This window comes from Grampus griseus, assembly GCF_964374135.1.
Source record: "Grampus griseus genome assembly, chromosome: 4".
NCBI lineage: Eukaryota > Metazoa > Chordata > Mammalia > Artiodactyla > Delphinidae > Grampus > Grampus griseus.
The window spans coordinates 20240151-20264604 of NC_138997.1; the positions used below are offsets into that span (position 1 = coordinate 20240151).

General features: G+C 44.0%; 1 long non-coding RNA gene and 1 pseudogene across 2 annotated transcripts; one reads left to right on the plus strand and one right to left on the minus strand.

Annotated features, from left to right (window-relative positions):
* Positions 1–4618: 4618 nt before the first annotated feature.
* On the minus strand, positions 4619–14589 carry LOC309821820 (transmembrane 9 superfamily member 1-like; annotated as a pseudogene). The gene is made up of 5 exons: positions 14579–14589; positions 14290–14311; positions 12852–13472; positions 12358–12540; positions 4619–4659 (listed from the first exon to the last, which is right to left on the minus strand). The product of its transcript is annotated as a transmembrane 9 superfamily member 1-like (transcript).
* A 189-nt stretch (positions 14590–14778) lies between these two features.
* Positions 14779–15896, plus strand: LOC309822048. Its single transcript, XR_014296685.1, has 2 exons — positions 14779–15111; positions 15710–15896. It is a non-coding gene; the product is annotated as an uncharacterized lncRNA (long non-coding RNA).
* The last annotated feature ends 8558 nt before the right edge of the window (positions 15897–24454 follow it).

Genomic DNA, 24454 nt, shown 5'->3' on the forward strand with positions numbered 1-24454 from the left:
TGGGCTATAATTAAAGTTATTGGGTCCTGTAATCAGTCGTATGCAAATGCTAACATTGCAGGGGTGGGTACATTGTGTACCCAGGGGTGGGTACATTACTGTCCACAGAGTGAATGGAAGGGCATTTCCAGCTGTCTTATTTATCACAAATGTCACAACATTCATCACGGCCGAGATCCTGACCTTCCTCAAATAAACTCGCATTAACCAGACCCCAGAGACTGTTGGACATACCCAAATTATGACCAGCAGACCAGAATACTCACGTTGCCATGCAAGATCAGTCTCTATAGATAAATGTACTTGAGAAGACAAGTTCCATCCAGATGTTTGCTTAGCCTGGAGTTAGAATAAATGAAATTTGTTGTATGGTCCACAGAGAAATGCCCCTGACACAATGCCCTGAAAGAATGAGGCACCCACCCCACCCCCATCCATCCTTGCTTATATGGCCCTGCCACCTTCTGAGAGTTTGGGCTTCCTTTCCGTATGCACTAGTCTCTTCAAACCAGTTTCTCCACACAGCATCCTATACACCTAACTAGGCAGACTTACACTTTTAAAGTCATAATCACATTCCATATCTACCTTCCTGATATTGCAGTCAAGTCACTTTGATGGGAATTTGGGGCATTTCCAAATTCTTCGGTCACAAATTGTCACTGTCTTGGTCTACTCCCGCTGAATTCTAGTCCAATCCATCATACGCGCAGATTTTAGTCTAACTTTCTGAGGGTGACCTGGTTTCCAGATTCTTGGAGAAGCAGCTCATTTTGCTTCATGGGCTACCAACAGTGACCTAACCTTCCTTTGGCCACCATGCACTTTGAATAAAGAGATCAGGCTTATTAAGGTCCATAGGTCCTGTGATGTGATAGAGTTGTCCACCTTTTCCTGGGCACCCAACTCAAAGATATCTTTCCTCTTCTCTGCGTGAGAAGAGAGGCTGGCCTTTTGCTATGATGACTTAAGTTGTAAAATTTCACCTTGAGGATGCAGGTACTATCTACTCCAACATAGATGGAGAGCAAACAGGACTCTGATTTTGAACTCAATCCAGAAATGAAAATATTCACATGGCCTTGTTAACTCAAGTTACCAACAAGGACAGATCGACAGAGTGTTTCTGGAACCCCTGACATTGAAATGACATCCTTGACACATAGGTAGCCCCCACCCAGAGGGGTTCGTTGCTAAGCCACCCCTTCCCCAGATGGACTTTGTTGGGGACCTGCAGCCTTTTTAAATGTAGAGTGTCCTTTCAGGTCATTTAAAGTCCTATCGATCCTCCTTGCTGAGTCCATAGATCAGTTCCCAGGAAAAAGTGCTGTGGCCAACTTTGGAATATCTTTCAGCCCAATTTAAAGAACCCAGCTCAGATGCTCCTGTGCTCAAGATAGAGGAACACAAAGAAGAAGCCCCGTGGCAGGACAGTGCAGGGCCTTGGAGAACAATGCTAGTTGAGCAGCCGTGTTATGCGGGCAGGTCTTCTACAAGCCCTGAGCATCCTTTCCCAACCTGGCATCTGGGCAGTTCCTCAAGCATGGGCTGTGCATGGGTTTTCTATGGGTGTGGGCAGCCTAGTTATTGCTCAGCTGGGAAGACAGGGCACGTTCTCCATGCTGACTATGCTCCCTCTCTCTGGACTGGCCTCCCCTGGGATTCCCTGCCCATTCAGGTGTGACAAAAGATTGTGATTTGAAGCAGGCTAGGTTCATTCTAAGTTGTGTATAAGAAAGAGGGGCAAGTCAATTTTCTCTTACCTCCCACCAATCCTGTATAAGATTTGGGTATTTTGCAATTAACTTTCCTATTTCAAAATGCTTACTGAAAAATTTGGGGTTATGCAGTGGATGTATCTCATTTATAGATTCATTTTTTTCCAAGGGCCTATTTCTCTTGTTACCATACTCTTCTAGTATCTCAAAGTAATCCTCAAGACCATGATGATTTAAAGACTTGCCCAGGATCCCACATCAAAAACATGGCTGAATGGAGCTCAAATCAAGGCCCATTGGGCCTTCACATACCACACGTCTCAGGCAGAGTGATGAGATCCTTTAGATGGTGGGCATAGGAGGGCAGGAGACAAGTGAGAAGAAAATGGTGCTCAGAGACAGTCTACTGTATCCCAGGACTTTGATCCATGTGATTTCTTTTAATCCTGAAAATGACCTTATAGAGTATTATCTCCACTTACAGATGAGGAAAACTGAGACTATAAATTTAAATAACTCATCTGCGGTCGTATCAGGAGTGGTATTGGGATTGGAGCCATAGCTGTCCAGACCATGAAAAGCCACATACAGAGGAAAGGGGAATGACAGGACAGTGGTGGAGAAACAATTCTAGAAGCTGGCTGGGTAAAGGAAAAGTACTTGAGGAAGCCCTACATCAATTTCCATGGTGTCAGGCAAAATGGAATTATGGGGGATGAAACCACAGAGCATATATGTATACATGGCTGGCCTCAGACTGCAGAGGAAACTTCGACTTTATCTCTGAAGGTATGCTCACCCCCTCCCCCTCCCAGTTTTATTGAGATGTAATTGACATACATCACTCTATAAGTTTAAGGTGTACAGGATAGTGGTTTGACTTAGACATACTGTGAAATGATCACCACAGTATGGTTAGTTGGCATCCGTCATCTCATATAGATACAATAAAAAGAAAAAGCAAAAACAGTTTTTTGTTCTTGTGATGAAAACCCTTAGGATTTACTCTCTTAACTATATTCCTATAGATCATACAGCAGTGTTAACTGTAGTCACCATGGTGTACATCACATCCTTAGTACTTATTTACATGGTAACTGGAAGTTTGTACCTTTTTTTTTTTTTTTTTTTTGCAGTACGTGGGCCTCTCACTGTTGTGTCCTCTCCCGTTGCGGAGCACAGGCTCCGGACGCGCAGGCTCAGCGGCCATGGCTCACGGGCCCAGCCGCTCCACGGCATGTGGGATCTTCCCGGACCGGGGCACAAACCCGTGTCCCCTACATCAGCAGGCGGACCCTCAATCACTGCACCACCAGGGAAGCCCAGAAGTTTGTACCTTTTGACCACCTTTGAAGGTATGCTTTTATGGGGGCGTCCCGGGTGACCTTCTCGTGTTTGAGATGACATACTACTTGGTGCACGTTGTTTGGTTTGTTTTTCTGGTGATGGTGGCTGAGGTAGAGGGCAGAAGTTACGTTTACTGCTGCGCTAGGCACTTGGGGTGCCTAGTACAGTCTGGACACGTAGGTGTCTAGGAGATGTGTGGGAGCTTGTTGCCAGGAGGTGTTCTCTGCCATTGAAGGACCAATCCAAACAAGCCCATCAGGAACAGGTTGCTGAGAATAGCCATCTTGGGAGCAATTTATGTTTGACAGATGATTTTTGAGCTATGGACATGGAATAGGACAGAAAAATGTTTTTTGAAGAACTTCATTAAATTAAAAACAATCCAGTCTTTTTTTGGGGGGCGTGGAGGGCAGTGCCTCATGGCTTGCGGGGTCTTAATTCCCTGACCAGGGATGGAACCTGGGGCCCTGGAAGTGAAAGCACCGAGTCCTAACCACTGGACTGCCAGGGAATGCCCCAAAACAATCCAGTCATTTTTTTAAAATTTATTTTAATTTATTTATTTTTGGCTGCATTGGGTCTTCGTTGCTGTGTGCAGGCTTTCTCTAGTTATGGCAAGCGGAGTTTGCTCAGCAGTTGTGGCTCACGGGCTCTAGAGTACAGGCTCAGTAGTTGTGGCACATGGGCTTAGTTGCTCAGTGGCATGTGGGATCTTCCCGGACCAGGCCTCGAACCCACGTCCCCTGCATTGGCAGGCAGATTCTTAACCACTGCGCCACCAGGGAAGTCCCAACAATCCACTCTTTATTTATTTATTTATTTATTTATTTATTTATTTATTTATTTATGGCTGTGTTGGGTCTTCGTTTCTGTGCAAGGGCTTTCTCTAGTTGTGGCAAGCGGGGGCCACTCTTCATTGCATGCACAGGCTCAGTAGTTGTGGCTCACGGGCCCAGTTGCTCCACGGCATGTGGGATCTTCCCAGACCAGGGCTCGAACCCTTGTCCCCTGCATTGGCAGGCAGATTCTCAACCACTGCGCCACCAGGGAAGCCCCCCAACAATCCACTCTTAAGCTATAATTTTAAATCACCATTTACTTTATTACTTTTAGGAGAAAAACACTACTTGTAGAGATATTAGAAAAGTAGAATATCGAAAAGAAGAACGTAAAACTCGAAATCCTAGCAACCGATAGTAAACTCTATCAACAATGCGGTATGGGGCTTCCCTCATAGCTGGGTTTTGGTGTTAGTGTAGAAGTCCCTCCTCAGGGAGGCCTTCCTGGCCACCCAGTCAAAAGGAGCTACCTGGGCGCACCTCTCCGGTTTAATTCTTCCTCTGTTTCATTTTCATCATAGCACTTGCGACATGTTGTTGTTTATTTGTATTATTCTGTTACCTCGTGTCAGTCACCCCACAGACCTTGTTTGTTCAGTCAGAATTTCCGCTGGAATACCTAGAACAGTGACCAGCTGGTTGTAACACTCAGTATATAGTTGCTGGATGATTTAATTAATTAAGTAAATTATCTTTGTCAAGTGAATGAACAGTTCAATCACCTCCCACCACCTTCTCCGAGGGCTGGAGTTTTCCTAAAGAGGAAGAAGGAGTCATATCACTTTATTTCTAACCCTCTCTGCCAGTTAGAAAACGGATGATACAAACATCAAAACCGTTTATCTCTTAGGCTCTCCCACATGTGGCCAGACTCATAGCTTTCCAACCCAGATTGAGACATTAAAAAAAAAAAAAGGGCTGACTAGGTTTCAAAAGAGAACACTTGGAGGCTTTCAGTCAGATACATGAGGCTGGACAGGCAGTCCCCACTCTACAAAGAGGTGGTGTTCACCACGTTTCTCTGTGTATGTTGTTTGTTTCCAACACAGAATGCATTTTTTTACTGGAAACAATGTTCCCAGACTAGCCCACAAAAGCCTATTTAACCTACCATGCTCAGTAGGAAAAAAAAAAAAAACAAACCTTGGAAATCTAGGAAACAAAACTGGGAAAATGAATAAGAAATACAATTGAAATGTTTACCTTGAATATTAATGCTTGAGGAAAAGCAGCTCCCAACAAAGGAGGAGGGGGCAGTAGGGTGAAGGGTGTGGACGATTCAGAGGGATGCCCAGCTGTCATGGCCATGCCTCACTCCTGCATCTGATGGACCGAGGCCGTTGACAAAAGCCACATCTCCTAGGCGCGGGCATGTCTGAGCCTGTCTGAGGGAGCAGATCTGTGTGCCAACAGAGGGCAGGCAGGGCTGACACCAACTCTTCACACGCTTAATTCTAGAGGCTAGAATCAACATGTGAGAATTCTTCCATAAGGTCAGGCTCCAAGTATGTCATACTGGTGACCCATGAGCTTTCTCAGGAAATTTCTGCTTGAGTTACCTACGTATAAACATGACAACACAGCTTAAAAAAGAATAGGTTCCGTTTTGGTTTCATCATTGAAAATCATCATTTCATCATTGAAAATACCACAAGGTAATTTCAGTCATGTTTTCCGTGTATCTGATCTTTGTGCTGCCACTTTGAGGTCAAAGCTTTTATTGCTTAAAAGTTAAGCTTCAGAAAGCAGGGGAGCTCCTTTGATGGGAGCTTCTAAAATTTCTTGTATTATATTGCATAAGAAAGTGTTCCGTTTGGGAAAGACCCATTATCCTGAAACAACTCCCATCAACCCTAATTCTGGAAGTTTGTACAGAGCATCTCTAAGATAAAAACTTCACTCTCTGAAGTGGCTCAGTTTCGTCAACTGTAAAATAAAAACAGTCATACTTGTTATATCACTGTTTTTGTCACCTCTGTTACAAAGACGTAGACTCAATCATTGTTCAGCTTATATTAATAGAAGCAGGGTCTTATCCCCGCTTATTTGATTTAAATCTCAGATGACTTAACTTAAAACCATTTTACATTTTACTTAATGTGCTTTGGTATTTACCTACTCATAGGTATCTGGCCTGCAATTTTAAACAAAATAATGACACTAGGCCATAAATATTGGCATCAGTCGTTGAGGAACTGCTTAGGTTTACTTTTCTAGGTTTAGTTCTTCCACGGAGGCTACTCTAGGGTCAGCAGCAGTAAGGCTTTGGGGTCAGGTAGCCCGAGATCAAGTTCACATCCCATTCCTTTTTAGAGCTGTCTAATCTTCAGCAAATTTCTTAATCTTACTTGGTCACACCCACCTTTTTTAAAAAAATGGAGAGGACAATAAAATAAAAGTAGGGATGATAAATAAACCCATTTCATGGTTATCGAGAGGATTAAATGAGACCATGCATGTAAAACCAAGCAATAGGTGGTGGCCATTATTGTTGTTGTTATTATTATTATTATTTTAAAGTCTAGGTTGGTAATTGTATTCGTTTCCTAGGGTTTCTGTAACAAAGTACCATAAACTGAGTGGCTTAAAACGATAGAAATGTATTGTCTCACAATTCTAGAGGCTAAGTCCAAAATCAGGGTGTCAGCAGGGCCCACGCTCCCTCCCCCACGCTCTCTACTGAAACCAGTAGGGGAATCCTTTGTCTTTTCCCAGCTTCTCGTGTTTGCCAGCAATCCTTGGCTTACAGGTGTATCACTCCAGGCACATGGCATTTTCTCCATGTGTGTCTTTACATGGTCTTCCCGGAGTGCATGTCTATCTCTGTGCATTATTTTCCTCCTTTTATAAGGACCCAGCCACACTGGATTACGACCCACACTCATGACCTCATTTTAACTTGACTTCTGCAAAGATCCTGTTTCCAAATGATGTCACATTCTAAGGTCCCGGAATTCAGACTCCAGCATATCTTTTTTTTTTGTGGGGTGGTGGTTGGAGACACAATTCAACTCATAACAGTAATAGATGTTTTTTAAAAAAGCCTCCAGGGACTTCCGTGGTGGCCCAGCGGTTAAGACTCCGCGCTCCCAATGCAGGGGGCCTGGGTTTGATTCCTGGTCAGGGAACTGGATCCCGCATGCCACAAATAAGACTCTGTGCAGCCAGATATATTAAAAAAAAAAAAATTCTCTAAAGTAAGAACTAGCATCTCACGTTTTGCTGTCTAAAATCTCTTCCCCACCAGATGTTATTATCACTGAAATTTTGCTCATCAATGATATTTAGATACAAAACATAAACTCTTAAGTTGGCTGTGTTTGTCAATAAACTTGAAAGCAAGGAATTTGCCTTGTTTAAAGGAGTCACCCTTTCCAGCAGGATTCTGTGAAGTACATGTTACCAGTGCCCTATCCACTCCCTTCCATCCAGACAGATAAGAGCCAAACCCCATTCTCTTCTGGGTGGCAGCCAAGCCCCTTCCTGGGTCTTGATTTCAAATGGTCATTCAAATCCATCCTCATCGTCTCTGTTCTGCAACAGAAACCAGTGTCCCTGCTTTCTGTGACATTTGGGATGTACTTGGCAATACCAGCTATGTGGTGATGCTATCAAGTTGCCCTTAGTGGGGTAAGGGAAACTATCATAAGTCCTTAGAGTTGGAAGGTATCTTAGATATCATCTCATTCAGTGGTTCCCAAATCTGGCCGTGGGTAGGGATCACTCAGGGAAATTTTAAAATATAGCAATTCCTAGGCTTCATCTGAGAGATATTCACTCAGAGTGGCAGGGGAGAGCTGGACCTTAAAAACGCTCTCCAGAAAAACAAAAACAAACAAACAAACAGCTCTCCAGATGAAGCCCAGAGAGGCTGACTGACGCTGCATGCTTGCTCAGTATTTAGTAGTTGACTGACTCCTAGTTAAGGGCTGGCTCCATGCTCCAACTTTCTTCTCCGATGGTGCCAGGGCTTTAACCCTGGTGAGGTTTGCAAGGTAAGCACGAAGACTCTCACTGCTGCTTGTTCCAGAGAGCCTTTCCAGGGCACAGCAGGTGTCGGAGGCGTTTGTGATTTATTCGTCGTGTAGCTTTGCAGTGGGCTGTGCAGGTTGATACGTCTCCTTCTAAGGGTTCTGTCTTTTATGTTCTTTGTTCTGACATAATTTTTTATATCACTGAGCCATGCTTCCACGTTTTAAAATATGAATGTAGTTCTTTTTTTTTTAAAGGAGAACTAAAAGGATAGTTATAAAGAGCTGTCAACACCTTTCCATCAGAAACCACCCATGAGAGGTAGAGAGGTCGAAGAGAGAGGGGGCAGGGCAGAAAGAAAAAACGGCAGGAAATCAGGTTCCCACAGAGGTGAGAGTTTGGGATATAGAAGAGGAGGGAGGGGAGTATGATGCAGCTGCACATGTTAGAACACTGTCTGGCTCTCGGTGCCGCTTGGAATGAGTCAGCCGTCTCAGTTAAGCTGAATGTAGAGGAAAGTTAGGAACACAGGTGTTGGAGTCAAGCAGACCTGGCTTCACATTCAAGCTCTCTCACCAATTAGCCACATACTAATGTCTCTGAGCCTCAGTTTTCTCATCTGTAACATGGGGGTAGTAGCACCTCATAGGATGGGGGTGAGACTTGGGGTGTCTGATACCTGGTAGACAGTATACGAATGGCGGTGCTATGATCATGGAAGAGTTATGTTTGGGGGACTTGTGGGGACATTTTTCTGTCTTGCTTGAGGCCTTCTGCGTATATCCTTCCAAGAGAGAGCATACCACTTTAGCAAACCATGTGGTATGAATTGAACATGGCCCGACTTTGTTATCAGAGGGAGGAGGCCCTGTCTCTGGCCATCTGTTCCCCTTTCTGGTCTCTTGTTGCTGTATCTGAACTAGCAACCTTTTACTTTGCAAAAATGTGTCAATGCAGGAGAAGCAAGTTTTGTTGGGAGGGGAGATCGAGGGGGAGGCCTCGAGTAGAAAAGTGTAGCTGGCTTTGGAGAGGACCTGAGGTGAGGCCAGAGAGGGTAAGCCCCAGACACTAGGGTGTTGGGCAGACATGAGGTTGAGGACACAACATCTACAAAGAAAGTAAGACAAAATGTAGGAGCAGAGAAAGCGGGGCCGACAAAGACAGGACAGGCTTCTGAACCTTAGAACTCCACCTAGGCCTACCTTGCTGGGTGAACTTCATTTTTTTTTTTTTTTTTTTGCGGTACGCGGGCCTCTCACTGCTGTGGCCTCTCCCGTTGCGGAGCACAGGCTCCGGATGCGCAGGCTCAGCGGCCATGGCTCACGGGCCCAGCCGCTCAGCGGCATGTGGGATCTTCCCGGACCAGGACACGAACCTGCGTCCCCTGCAGCGGCAGGCGGACTCTCAACCACTGCGCCACCAGGGAAGCCCTGGACTTCATTTTAAGCTTTGAATTCCTTTCTGGATGATGACTCGTCCACCTGAGCACTTCTCCCCAAGTCCCAAGTTTTTCATCTCTAAGATGGACAAAACCCAAGGCCTCCCTCATACATTGATTAGAACACGTGAGGCGAGATCAGAACAGCTATCAAATTCTTGATTGTATTCCTTGAGGGATACATTAAGAGACCCTCCTACACTGTTGGTGGAAATGTAAATTGGTGCAGCCACTATGGAAAACAGTGTGGAGGTTCCTTAGAAAACTAAAAATAGGGCTTCCCTGGTGTCACAGTGGTTCAGAATCCACCTGCCAATGCAGAGGACACGGGTTCGATCCCTGGTCCGGGAAGATCCCACATGTCGCGGAGCAGCTAAGCCCATGTGCCACAACTACTGAGCCTGTGTTCTAGAGCCCGCGAGCCACAGCTGCTGAAGCCCACGTGTCACAACGACTGAAGCCTGCGCACCTAGAGCCCATGCTCCGCAGCAAGAGAAACTACTGCAATGAGAAGCCCGCGCACTGCAATGAAGAGTAGCCCCCCGCTTGCTGCAGAGAAAACCTGCACACAGCAATGAAGACCCAACATAGCCAAAAATAAATAAAATAAACAAATTTATTTTAAAAAAACAACTAAAAATAGAATTGCCATATGATCCAGCAATCCCACTCTTGGGTATATATCCAGAGAAAACTCTAATGTGAAAAGAAACATGCACCCCAATGTTCATAGCAGTACTATGTACAATAGCCAAGACACAGAAGCAACCTAAGTGTCCATCGACAGATGAATGGATAAAGAAGATATGGTGTATATATAATGGAATACTACTCAGCCATAAAAAAGAAGGAAAAATGCCATTCGCAGCAACATGGATGGACCTAGAGATTATCATACTAAGTGAAGTTAAGTCGGACAGAGACAAACACCGTATCATATCACTTATATGTGGAATCTAAAATATGACACAGATTAATTTATTTATAAAACAGAAACAGATTCAGAGACATAGAGAACAAACTTATGGTTACCAAAGGGGAAAGGGGGTGGAGGAAGGATACATTAGGAGTTTGGGGTTAGCAGATACAAACTACTATATATAAAATAGATAAACAACAAGGACCTACTGTATAGCACAGGGAATTATATTCAGTATCTTATAATAAACCATAATGGAAAAGAATATGAAAAAGAATATATATATATAATATATCTGAATCACTTTGCTGTACCTCCAAAATTAACACAACACTGTACATCAACTACACTTCAATTTAAAAAAAAGAGATCCTTGAGGGATCCAAAGCCCTCTCCCCTAGGGCTTTGGAAGGGGCAGTCTCTAGCCCTTGAAAGGACTCAGGCAGGTCTGTGGGAGCCAAAATGCATCAACCCTATTTCTAAACTTTCACGCTCTTTGACTGTGGCTGAATTGGTTGGGTTGTATTAACACAGGGGTAAATGCTGAATTCTGCGTGAGTCCGCTCTTCATGCCTCAAAGACAATGCCCAGATGTTATTTTTATCCCAGATCTATTCTTGGCTTCTGAAGGTTTCTAAGCCCTTTGATATAGTGATTATCACTCAATCACTTAATACCTTAACAACAAAGTTTCTAGACAAAACAGCTATCCAGGTCATATCTTCTCTCTGAGCCTCGGTTTAATACGTAAAAGAAGGTCGTCTGAACAACAACTAAGGCTCCTTATTGTGATAAAGTCCTACATCTCGAGAAGCAATGGCCCCAGGCAGTCCTCGGTGGGGATAATGCAGGGCACGTGGCTGACTGTACCAAGCAGGCGAAAGTAGGATAAAATGTGTGTCGAGCGTTCTCTCAAAGGGGAAGAATTAAGCCATTCACTCTTCTTTTACCTTTCGTTTAATAAACATGTGTTGAGCAGTCAGAATGCATAAAGGGGGACTTACCTGGTGGTGCAGTGGTTAAGAATCCGCCTGCAGGGGACATGGGTTCAAGCCCTGGTCCAGGAAAATCCCACATGCCGCGGAGCAACTAACCCCAGGCGCCACAACTACTGAGCCTGCGCTCTAGAGCCCGTGAGCCAGAACTACTGAAGCCCGTGCGCCGCAACAAGAGAAGCCACCGCAATGAGAAGCCTGCGCACCGCAACAAAGAGTAGCCCCTGCTCGCCGCAACTAGAGGACGTCCGCGCGCAGCAACGAAGACCCAACACAGACAACAATAAATAAATAAATAAATATTTATTTATTTTTTAAAAAAAGAATGCATAAAGAAAGAGTGCAGAAAAGACAGGTTCTGAGGAAGCTCCCGATGGAAGGAGGTGGGGCGGAGCACAGACCTCTTAGAAGGGCTTGGGCTGGGGGAGAGATTGTCCAGGCAGTGACATGGGATGTAATCTTTACCCTCTGATTTAGAAAAACCCACCTAGTTTCTCTATAGGTACCTTTCATTTGTGAGGCAGTTAACCCTATTTTGGGTTCTAAACATTTGATCAGGGTGGCCATGGGGTAAGAGAGAATCATGAAAATTACCCTCCACAAACATCATCTGATATCACTTATATGTGGAATCCAAAATAATGATACAGATGAACTTACAAAACAGAAATAGACTCACAGACATAGAAAACAAACTTATGGTTACCAAAGGGGAAAGGGTGGGGAGGGATAAATTAGGAGTTTGGTATTAGCAGATACAAACTACTATATGCATAAAATCGATAAACAACAAGGACCTACTGTATAGCACAGTGAACTATATTCAATATCTTGTAGTGGAAAAGAATCTGAAAAAGAATATATATATAAATTATAAATATATATATTATAAAAATATTATAAAGAATATTATATATATATATATCTGAATCCCTTTGCTGTACACCTGAAACTAACACAACATTGTAAATCAACTATACTTCAATTAAGAAAAGGCACCTTCGCAACCGGTGCTCGGTCATTTGCGGGTCAGCACAGCCTCGAACTGGCAGATCCAGGATGAGGAAGCAGGTTCCATGATGTGTTCTAAGTTCCTAAATTGGCCCACCAGGGAAAGGGCTGTCCTCACCGGAGAAGAGACTGGTGGTGAGAATGATGTTCCACACCCAACACTGGCCTCTGATCTGCCAGTAGAAGTGGCTGGACATGTAGCTAGAGATGCAGCAAGTCAGGGCATACAAGATGGCTGCTGAGTTAATGGCCCCAGGATGGTGCACACTGAACATGCCCAGCAGTGCCATGACAATAATGCCTGCAGGGTGGTAGTGGAAAGCCCGTGTCAGGTTTCACCCAACCCTCTTCTGGCAATTTCAGAGGAATCAGCTAGCCCGCTTTCTCCCAGACCCAGGGCTTCCATCCAAACAATATCCCCCAGTTCTGTTGTCTAGAAAACCCACAATAGAATAACAATAGAATATACACATCCTTGCTAGAGCCATCCACCCCTTAGGTCTGCCCCTCACCTTGGACAGAAGAGAAGATCTGCAGATCTTTTTCTGAACAAACCACCTACTTAGTTCTACCCCTTGAGAGAAATCCCTGATTAATTTTTTATCACCTCACCAGTGCCAAGGGCCAGGAACTGGGCACCCACACCAAGCACAGCACAGAGCAGACCACGATATGGAGGGAAGTGGAAGACATCTGTATAGATCATTTCCTAGCCATTGTCACCTTGGTCAAAGTCATCACCAGAACCTCCAGAGGTTGGCTCTTCATCCAAGTTGTACCGAGCCAGGTCTTTTCGAAGCACACGCATGAGAATGACAGCCACGAAACCCACCAGTAAAAGCACAAGCACCATGGGATTGACGATGGACTACCATTGGATTTCCAGTGTTTGGAGAAAGAAACCGCCATCGTCGCCACGCACCTGTCACTCCAATGCTCACCTGACATCTCAGACCAGCGCACGCTGTAGGTGTGGGTGAGGCCTAGGAACTTATGAGGTCGTAACCCATCTAAACTGGGGGGCTTGACGTCCCGCCCTGAGACTCTGGCACATATAATCCAGTCTCTGTGGAATTCTAGGTGGAAGTCTAAATGGGTCCAGAGTCCTGCCTTGTGGCTGTGAGGCAGGAAGCCACTCTCCTCCACGTAGCCCACAAAGCCACAGATTGGCAAGTTGTCCACCACAAATTCAAAATAGTATAGTTCCTTCATGGCCTGGCGCAGCCGTTCCACCTACAAAGAGCAAGCCAGGAGTCAGACAAGGCTTCCCCAGGCATTGGATTAGAGCAGGGTTTCACCCTCAGCACTAATGAAATTTTGGGCTGCATAATTCTTTGCTGTGAGGCTGTCCTATGCCTTGTACGATGCGCCATCCCTGGCTTCTTACTAGATGTCAGTAGCGTCCCCCAGTGGTGACAATCAAAAATATCTCCAGACATATCTCCAAATATCTCTGAGAGACAAAAGCCCCTGTTGAGGGACTGTCCCGGTGATCCAGTGGCTAAGACCCCTTGCTCCCAATGCACGGGGCCCACGTTCGATCCCTGGTCAGGGAACTAGATCCTGCATTCCACAATTTAAGATACTGCAAGCCGCAACTAAGACCCGGTGCAGCCAAATAAATAAATAAATATTTTTAAAAAAGAAAAAGCCCCCTGTTGAGAACCACCGGTTAGACCCTAGTATGTTGAGATTCTCCGAAATGAGCAAGTATGACTTGACAGGATGAAGGCCTAGAAGAAGAGGGATAAGGTGTAGGAAGGTCTGGAGTAGACTAAGGAAAAGTGCCCTAAGATAGAAATTGCTGAAGAAAAAAGCATGACAGGGAAAATTAGGTAGAGTGTACAGGAGCCAGTTAAAAAAGCCGAGAGGTAGGAATGGAAGAAAATGACTACGTAGGAGTGATAGTTGGGACCTTATTACCGACAGAGAAGCTTCGAGTCAGGAGCCCTGGGTTCTGATATCAACTCTGCAATCCACTATCCATGTAATCTTGAAGTTACTTCTGAGCAAGTGTGTTTCTTCATCAACCAAATGCAAATACTACTACCTGCTCTGCCTGCCACATGAGGCTGTAGTTAGAATCAAATCAGATCATTTCCCATAAAGGTGCTTTGAAAACCAAAAAAAAAAAGAGACACCCTACACCTCTCCCCACCCTCCCAATCAGAGGGACAAGCCAAGGGCTGGAGTGGCCCCGTCTGCCTTCTTGCGGTGTCAGTGCTGGGTTAGAAGCTCAGGTTATTCATGTGCATGAGCTAGGGAGTCTTTACAATCCTAGCTTTTCCCCAATCTCTCCCTGAGTTTGGGAGGACGTGGGTGAGACTGGCCTGAGGTACCTTAGGGCCATCTCGGCCTGTGGCTCTTTTCTCTTAAAAACTTCTTTTCTGGAGGTTGAAATGAATCTCCCCATCAATCTGTGATGGGGGGAGGAGGGATTATTATCGCTCATATTTCACAGACAGGAATAGTAAAGAATTAAAAGCTTAAGTAATGTTCCCAAGGTCAGGTGGTGAATTAGTAACCGAGACAGGGAAAGGATTCAGGTTTCTGGTCCTTTCAGTTTTGTTGCCTCAGCATTAGATCTTGCTGTCTCTTTAAATCTCACATGTAGTTAGGAGTAGGGTCTGTAGCTGTGTATTAGTTCCATCTTAACTTTGCTCATTAAAAAAAAAAAGTGGGGCAACCCTTCCTTTCCTAAACTTCTACTGCAAATCTGCTTTGTGACTTTATTGGGCAAGACCTAAAAGATGGTCGTATTTTCCCCCAGCACAGCTGAATATCCTTGTTCTTTTGGATATTGGTATTCTGCAGCAGCTGTCTGACGGAGATGGAGAGCTCCGACAAGGATGGGCCGGAACTCCAGCTGCTGGTAAGCAAGTGTTCACTATTTATAGCGAGAGGGGGGCTGCAAAAGAGTGGAATTTTTTCCTTCTGAGTCGTTTTGATGCAACCAACAGGAAGTGGGCTCTGATAGATGCTAAATTTGATGACTTGAATGAGGTCTATTACAGCACTTCTCAAACTTGTCTGTGCATCAGAATCACCCAGAGGGGAGGGGCTTGTTGAAACACAGACTCCCGGGTACCACCCCCAGAGTTTGTGAATCAGTAGATCTGGGATGGGGCTTGAGAAAGTGCATTTCTAACAAGTTTTTGGGTAATGCTGATGCTGCGGGTTGGAGAACCACTGCTTTATTGTAGTGGGTGGAGTGTCCGGGCAAGGGCCATTGTACATGGTAACAGATTGAACCCAAGAAAGGCACTGACATGCACCAAAAGACTCTTCCTGGTGATCTTACTGTCCTTGTCCAATCAAAATCAGTCACTTCTGAGCCGGCATTTCCAGGGCAAAGGTATTATTTTATAAATAAAGAAAATGGCATAAGATTTAAAGGATAGGGTTCATAAGAAATATGTGTGTATATTATTTAATAAAAATTATTCCCTCCCCCCCACCCCTTTCTCCAGTGAAAAAAGTGTGACTTGTTAGGTCATTTTATCACATCGTAATGTTTGGAGTCAAGACTGGCAGATTTCACCTCCACTTTCAACTCCAGCCAGAGACACACACCGGCCTTGCCAGCTGAGGTATCCACCTTTGATCGATGGCCAGGAAAAAGCAAGCAGACAAGTCCTGGGAGAACATGGCTGATCTGCTAAGTAGACCAAGACTTTGGCTTTGCCCTCTCAATTTCTGGTATGAGATGGGCCTGTTTAAGTTCCTGCTTCTTTTTGAATGAATTTTGATATTTTATATTTTCCTCAAAAACGATCCATTTCACTCAGACTTTGAAAATAGGAATACATATTTGTACAAATGATTCTTTTACAAGAATTTTAATTTCTTACATACAAATATCAAGTCATTATCATTATTTTACACCTGAAACGAATATGATGTTATATGTCAAATACATCTCAATAAATAAAGTTAAAAAAAAAGAGAATTATAGTTTCCTATATATGTGTGTTAATCCAGTTTCTAATTCCTAACTTTATTTGTATTTTTCCTCTTTTTCCTTGATTAGACTAACTTAGTGGATTATTTATTATTGTAGCTGTTTTTTCTGTGATGAACCAGCTCTAGATTTCTTTATCAATATGAAGACCTGCAAATGACCTGCAATATGAAGACCTGAGATTTTATCCTATTTGCAAGCTAACAGGTTAGTTAGTCTGTTGGTAGAGCATGCAAGCCTCCCAGATCCAAGACAGCTAGAGTATCAGCATTTTTGCCACTTCCCACAGGTCCTTGCCATGGAGGCCGCGTGATGCTTTCTCACGTAGTAGGTTGGAGGAGAGGAATCCGAATCCTAAGCTTAGCAAACTCAACTCTTTCATAAGGAAAGTAAGAATGCCTGCCCTTGGCTCCAGGTAGGGGCACTCTCTCTAGCTTCCCAAGCTGTTTGCTACACAAACCTCCTTGAAAAGATAAGTCTAGGACAAAAGTAGTCAGTGTGTCTGCTCCTGAGATGTGCAGAAATGCAAGCCACCCATGGGAGCACTGTCTCCCAACAATCAATTCCACTGACTTTGTTTTCAACATCATCATATTCTGCTTTCATTTTAAATTCTGTTTTCCTTAGATTTTAAAAGTTATTCTTTTTTTAGTCTTCTTGAATAGTCACTTCCTTCATATTCATTCTTAAGCTAAAAAGGTTTTAAGATTATGACTTTTCCTCTGAATAAATCTTTGACTACATCTCATAGATGTTAATAAGTAGTGTTGTCTTGATCATTATTTGCTAAATTATCTAGCTTTCCTTTCTTATTTAGGAGGTTCCAAGGGTTTGAACAAAATGAATCAATCATCTTTGGCTCTGCTACTCTCTCAGTTTACTCTGGAAGCTGTTGTCTTTTCCTCAAACTTTGTAGATTAAAGCCACAAAGCCCTTTTTAATAGGATCTGTGTGACTTGTGTGCTAAACAAGTTTACATTGCACTTTATTGCAGTTTAAGAGGAAATGGGATTTGGAAGATGAAGGTTCAAGCCTGACTCTGTCACTTCATACTGGTAACCTAATAAATGCCCATTTTGAGTCTCACTTTTGTCTGCAAATGTCGGATTGAATTATACTATCTCTCATGTCCTTTTCAATTTATGACTCTAAGAGATTTGGAATTAGTTTCAATTACACTCTGAATGATTTCTAGGCTGACTTGTTAGTGGAAGCAATACGGCGAAGTGGAAAGCTCTCTGGCCTTAGAAACTGGAAAAGCTGAGTTCAACCCTTGCCATGGGCAGCAATTGCTTGATTCCTCACATGTTTTCTTGTGTGATGCTTTCAGAGGAAAGAAAATCACATGGCCGTGGCAGCTCATTTCCTCCCCTTTTTGTAGCAAGAAGCCAGCTCAGTTGGTCAGAGTTAACTAAGGAAGAAAGAGCCTGGGACTTCCCTGGTGGCACGGTGGTTAACAATCTGCCTGCCAATGCAGGGGATATGGGTTTGAGCCCTGGTCCGGGAAGATCCCACATACCGTGGAGCAACTAAGCCTGTGAGCCACAACTACTGAGCCTGCGCTCTAGAGCCCGCGAGCTGCAACTACTGAGCCCGTGAGCTGCAACTACTTAGCCCACGTGCCACAACTACTGAAGCCTGCATGCCTAGAGCCCGTGCTCCATAACAAGAGAAGCCACCACAGTGAGAAGCCCGCACACTGCTAGGAAGAGTAGCCCCTGCTCGCTGGAACTAGAGAAAGCCCGCGTGCAGCAACGAACACCGAACACAGACAAAAATAAATAAATAAAATAAATAAATTTTTTTTAAAAAGGGAGGAAGAGCCTGATGCTGGAGGCTGAGCCTGGGAGCTTCCCCGTTCTAACATGGCTGTCTGTTTCATGGCTCAGGAAGCTCCATTACTACAGAATTACCTAGATGTTCCCGTGCTTCTTTCTCTAAATGTGTGTGGAGCACTAAAAGCATGGAACACCTCTCCTGGGATCTTTCCATGATGTGTCTGCCTCCTATGCTGAGTCCCACACACCTCTCTGGGGCACGATGGGACCTCAGAGACCCACCAACACTTGTTACTTCTATGCTTTTAAGTTTCCCCCTGATATCCTATTTTTAATTAACACCATGTGTGCTGTTAATATGTGTGTTCCTGTCCTTTTCGTACAACCCATACTGTTTTGTTATTTTTAAAATAAATTTATTTATTTATTTTTGGCTGCGTTGGGTCTTCGCTGCTGCGTGGGCTTTCTCTAGTTGCGGCGAGCGAGGGTTACTCTTCCTTATGGCACGCGGGCTTCTCATTGCGGTGGCTTTTCTTGTTGCGGAGCACGGGCTCTAGGCACACGGGCTCAGTAGTTGTGGCTCACGGGCTCTAGAGCTCAGGCTCAGTAGTTATGGCGCCCGGGGTTAGTTGCTCCGCGGCATGTGGGATCTTCCCGGACCAGGGCCCGAACCCGTGTCCCCTGCACTGGCAGGTGGATTCTTAACCACTGCACCACCAGAGAAGTACCCAACCCATACTGTTTGGTGAGCATCATACTAAGTGCTTTATACACAGCATTTCATTTAATCCCCATAACGAGCTTGACTGTCAGGTATATTATCCCCATTTTACAAACAGGAGAAACCTAGTGCTCAGAAAAGTTCAGCAATATGCTGGAAGAGGCAGAGCTAGAGTTTGAATCAAATTGTTTGGTTTTTAGGCCTGTGGTTTTAACTCTAAAAGGGCTCCATTCACATCCTAGACATCACAGGTAATTTTCCTGCAGCTGGCGCAAAAGGGTCTTATTTAAAAAAAAATCAGTATGTTAAGACAACTTTTTTAATAGATGAAGATAAAGTGTAAGGGATGCCTTTTCCAATGTGTCTGAAAGCACCGTGTGGATAAGCAGTAGCTCTGATGTAACATGACTATGTCGTGAGAGGCAATTCATACATGGTGATGAAAATGTTTTTAGGGTTTGTTTTTTTTTTTAAGGAAAGGTTCAATTCAAGATGCATTCAGCACTCTTGAGAATGCAAAGCCCAGTCCAGAGAGAGGAGGGAAGGAAGGGCAGGGCTGGCGGTGGTGTTTCAGGAAGCCCAATACCTTGACCTCTGAGGTCCTAAGTCCAGAACATTCAAGGTAACCGCAGCTTCTCATTCTTTCCCTGCTGCTCTGTTGACACGATTTCCCAGATCTCACAGGAAAATTATTGGGAGCTCTAGTGTCTGTGAGAGTTCCACAGCACCGCTGCTTAAAGAAAATAATTTGTTGTCCTACTGGTGACATGGTAGACTGTGACTAGGAACACCCGTATAACAAAGGCAGGTGGGGGAAATCTTCATTTTTAGGAAATTAACTTTATTATGTTTCATGAGCTAAAAATGACCCTTTGGATCCATAGTGCTACAGACCCACATGGGTCTGTAGAGATTCCCTACCTTCCTAACAGCATTTTGCTACAAAATACTCTTTAATTCTTTTCCATAAGGCTCAAATGTCCTACTTTGACATGCTATTTTCAGTTTTTGTGAGCAAAATACTCTTCTGAGACTTGCCAGCACTCACATTAACTCATTCCTTTCTTTTCTCCTGGCTCAGCAAATAACAGATTCTCCGGGGTCCGAGCAGGGCCTAGTCTTCTAGATTCCCCCTTGACTCGCCTGTCATCTGGTTTAAGCAGATTCTCACTTCAGGGGAGCCAGCAGTCCTCCAAGTGTCCCCAGAGGACTTGTGATAGCAAATATGTGTATATACTCTCAACACCCAGATATGTATAAGGATGCATCCTCGCTGGGCGATGTGCTAAAACAGTGAGGTGAATGGCCTCACTGGGCTTGTGAAGTAAAGCACAAGACTTTACTGGTATACCTAAACGCAGATGCACGGAGAGCCACACAGAAACACATGCACGTCCATACAGAAATAGATACATTACCCAGAGACAGCAGATGGAGGCTCGGAGGACTTCCTATAAGAGGTATATGTCAGGGAGGAAGAAATTTTCCTCTACGCTTCTAGGTTCCTTTGGCTGGTCTAAGAATTAATTTGACACGAGATGGAAGAACAGGAGAAAATCAAACAAAAGTTTAATAACATGCATACAAGGGAGAGACCCAGAAGTGAGTAACTCGCCAAAACGACCGAAACCCTCACCTTAAAGACCATCCTCAGTTAAAGACAGAAGAGGATGTTGGGAGTGGTGGTTCAGGATCTCAAAGGGGGAGGAAGGAAATTGACATGGAGATGGAAAAGCAAATGTTTGGTGAACAAATGTTTGCTGGGCCATGCAGAGATAACAAGACATGGAGAGGAATTTTAACAAACAGACCTTGCCAGGTTCCTCCCTGTCTGCACACCTAGTTCATACAATATTTACCTATGGTGAAGGCTCCCTTCCAGGAACTGGTCCTCTATCTCCATCCTTTAGGCAGTTAGGGGGAAGATCAAAGGTTCTTCCTGAGTCTTTTGGGCCTTGATTGTGTTCAGCTCAAAATAATGCCAAAGAGAAATTTTTGGGGTGGTGAATTTTGCTCCCCTACACCAACAAATACCTTCAATAGACTTTTTTTTTTTTTTTTTTTTTTTTTTGCGGTACGCGGGCCTCTCACTGCTGTGGCCTCTCCCGTTGTGGAGCACAGGCTCCGGTCACGCAGGCTCAGGGGCCATGGCTCACTGGCCCAGCCGCTCCGCGGCATGTGGGATCTTCCCGGACCAGGGCACAAACCCGTGTCCCCTGCATCGGCAGGCGGACTCTCAACCACTGCGCCACCAGGGAAGCCCCTTCAGTAGACTTTTGATTTCAAAGGATGCCAGGAACTGGGAGGCAGGTAAAATTGGCACAAACTCAAGAAGACAGCTGCCTTGATGAGAATAGGTTCACAGACAGCTCAAAGCAAAAAAATAGGGCCCTGGAATTTCATGAAGGTCTAGTTCCTAGCTTGGAATCTAGGAAAAGGAATAATTCTAACAATGTGACTTGCAGTGATTCTTCAGCACCACCAAGAGAGGGGAGAATTTGATCCACACAGGGGTGTGCCTAGTAGGAAAGTGGTTTTATGTAAGTTGTATGGGTGACTTGTGTGAATGTCCTTTAAACCTATGTAGTTTCCTTTTTACTGATCCCAGGTTCTTCTGTATTAGCCTTCTGATAATTACTTTGGCTCCCCGAGAGGTCTCTAACTACTGCTCAACTCAGCAGAATTGTAGTAATACCAAAGATAGTTTCCCTTGGAGTTTTTTTGGGTGCTTCCTAGAGAAATACTAAATCAGGTATGTCTCCCACTACAAAAATAAAAAGTATATCCTGGTGCATAAATTAGTCTCTTGAGAGTTGGGGTAATACAAATTCATTCACTAGAATTTGAGCTAAGAAAGTGGAGTTGATCTTTAACATCAGCCAATATAGCACTTCCTAAAAGAATTTACACTAACCCTTCAAGAAGCAACCTCATAGCTTTCATTCATCCATTCATTCATTCACTCACTCATTTGACAAATATTTATTTAGCGCTTTATATATGCCAGGCCACCTTCTAGACGGTAGGGATACATCAGAGAACAAAATACTCAAAACTCTCGTGGAGCTTATATTCTGGTGGAGTTAGTGCCTTGGGCTGTCCCTTTATGGAGCTTCACACAGCGTGTTGTTACTCATTTGTGTGATCATTTGATTCGTTTTTTTCCTCTTCTGTAAGGTCCATGAGGACTGGGTCAATTTTGCTGAGCATTGAACATCTAGGACGCACACAGGGCCAACTCGTAAAAGACACTCAATAAATATTTGTTGAATGAGTAAATTAGTAAATTCTCAGAGTTTCACAGCTGGACTCTGGGCCTCAAGCAACCGTTCCTAAACCCTTAGAACTTTAAGGAGTATGCATGCTTGGTAATGGCTAATGGGCATTGCTCTCTTGGCAGGAAGTGACAGAGCCAGGATTCAAATCCAGTCTTTCTGACTCAAAAGCCGATGTTTTTATTCACTGTACCAGTGGTCTCAGACTGAGAAACCTATCCCGAAGGTATTCAGAGACATATCACAGGGAATGTAGGTGCAGGAGCTCTTAAGGGTATGGTTGATTTTATTTTCCAAAAATGGCTTAAACAGTATTTCCATCCACATCCTTTTCTGGAACCTTGCCACACCCCCATCAGAAGGAGGAGTCTGTGTATCTTCCCCTTGAACCTGGGTGGGCCTTTATGAACATCTCAACTAATAGAATGGGCAGAAGTGATGCCACGTGACTTCTGAGGTGAGGTCCACCTGGACCCTTCTCTCGGGATACTTGTTTTTGGAACCCAGCCACCGTGCTATGAGGAGGTCCAGACCTCATGGAGGGGCCCACATGAAGAGGAACTGTGTCGGGGGTCCCAAGGCCGCCCCCGGGTTTGATGATTCACTGTGAGGTCTCACAGAACTCAGCATACGGTTGTGCTCGCGACTAAGATTTATTATATGAGCGGATACAGTGCCAAATCAGCGAAGGGAAAAGGTGTGCGGGGCAAAGTCAGGAGAAACAGGCGCAAGTCTCTGGAGTCCTCTCCCTGTGGAGTCACACAGGGCGCGCTGAATTCCTCCAGCAACGAGCTGAGATCACGCGTGTGAAATGGCATCTACACAGGAGGGCTAAGAGACAAAGTGCCCAAGGTTTTTATGGTGGGCTGGTCATGTAGGCACCCTCTGCCTAGCATGTCCCAAGATTCTAGACCCCCAGAAGGAGGCTGGTATTTAGCATAAACCACATTGTTTGTATAAACAATTTAAGCACAGAGAGCCACTCTTATCAGTTAGGGAGGTGAGCACCCTCCCCAAATCCAAATTCCCAAATACTAGTCAAGGACCAGCCTTGCCAGTAGGCCTTTCTAAGGAGAGCAGTCAGGCCCGCTGCACAGGATGTGAAGCCTGCAGCCTCAGCCCCGCCTGAGCTCCCAGCTGACAGCCATGGACAACTTGACATCCATGTGTTGTCTTGGAAACCCATCCCCCAGCCCTTAGCTAAGTCACGTGGAGCAGAGGCGAGCTTTCCCCTGTCAGCCCTACCCAAGTTACAGATCTGTGAGCAAAGTAAATGACTGTTCTTGGTTTAAGCTACCAAGTTTTGGGTAGTTTGTTATGCAGCAATAGATAGGGAATCATTTGCAGATTCGAATGCACCATTTGTCCTCTTCTAAAATTGATCATCTTAAGAATCCAGCATCACAGTAGATCCTTTCACAAAGGCCAGTCTGCACTGTACAATTAAGGTGTGTAGTTACCCTCCTGACCCTTACCAGGCTGCTTTGTCCTAGATTTGCCTGTAAAGGGTCGTATAGCAGATATTTCAGAATCTGTGGGCCACACACCGTCTCTCTGAATGTTCGTCTGTGTGTGTGTGTATGTGTGTGTGTGTGTGTGTGTGTTTTACAATCCTTTAAAAATGTAAAAACCATTCTTAGCTTGAGGGCTATACAGAAACAAGATGGGCAGAATTTGGTCAGCACCAGCTGACCTTAGTTTGTCAACCCCTGTCCTAGATAATTAAAAAAGCAAAACATCACAAACAAATAAAACAAAACCTCCAGTGCAGCAAAGAAAGGGACAATTTGAAATAATGGTGTCAATACTGAAAAAGAGAATGGCTCAAATATTTGGTAACAAACACTTTTGCAAGCCAGGTGGTTTGTAATTTTTTGCTTTCAACTGTATTGAAGGAGACCTAATCACATTTTTAGCTGGTAGGTCATAAAAAATAATTCTAGATGTTAGATCACTATGAGATTGTTGGTCTATAACTTGGAAGGCATTCAGAGAATTAAGTAAAATTGCAGTTACATAATTCATTCCATTTTCATGTCAACAATATTCTTTGGTGCTGTGTCTATAAAAAATAAAAATTGGAATAGAATTCATATAGAAGCCTGTGTCATTCTAGCAATAAGTAATGTTAATTAAAAAAAAAGAACTAGTTTTGAAAAGTCCCATCTTATTAAGAGCTACATTTCCAATAAAATTTCACTTTTCACCTTTAATAAATATATATATGTTGTTTTGTTCAATCGTATATTACTAATAATTGTAATACTAACTTAATCCAAAATAAAAATTTTAAAAACTCAGAGCCTAGTAGTTACAGGAAATTTAAATAAATTTCAATTTCAACTTCTGTGCATACATTTATGACAGATATGCAAAAGAGTGATCAATAGAATACTTTTAAGAATAAAATATATTACATTAGCATAAAATTCAATGGAGGAAATAGGATGGAAATAAAAGCTCAAGGAGAAAAAGGAGCA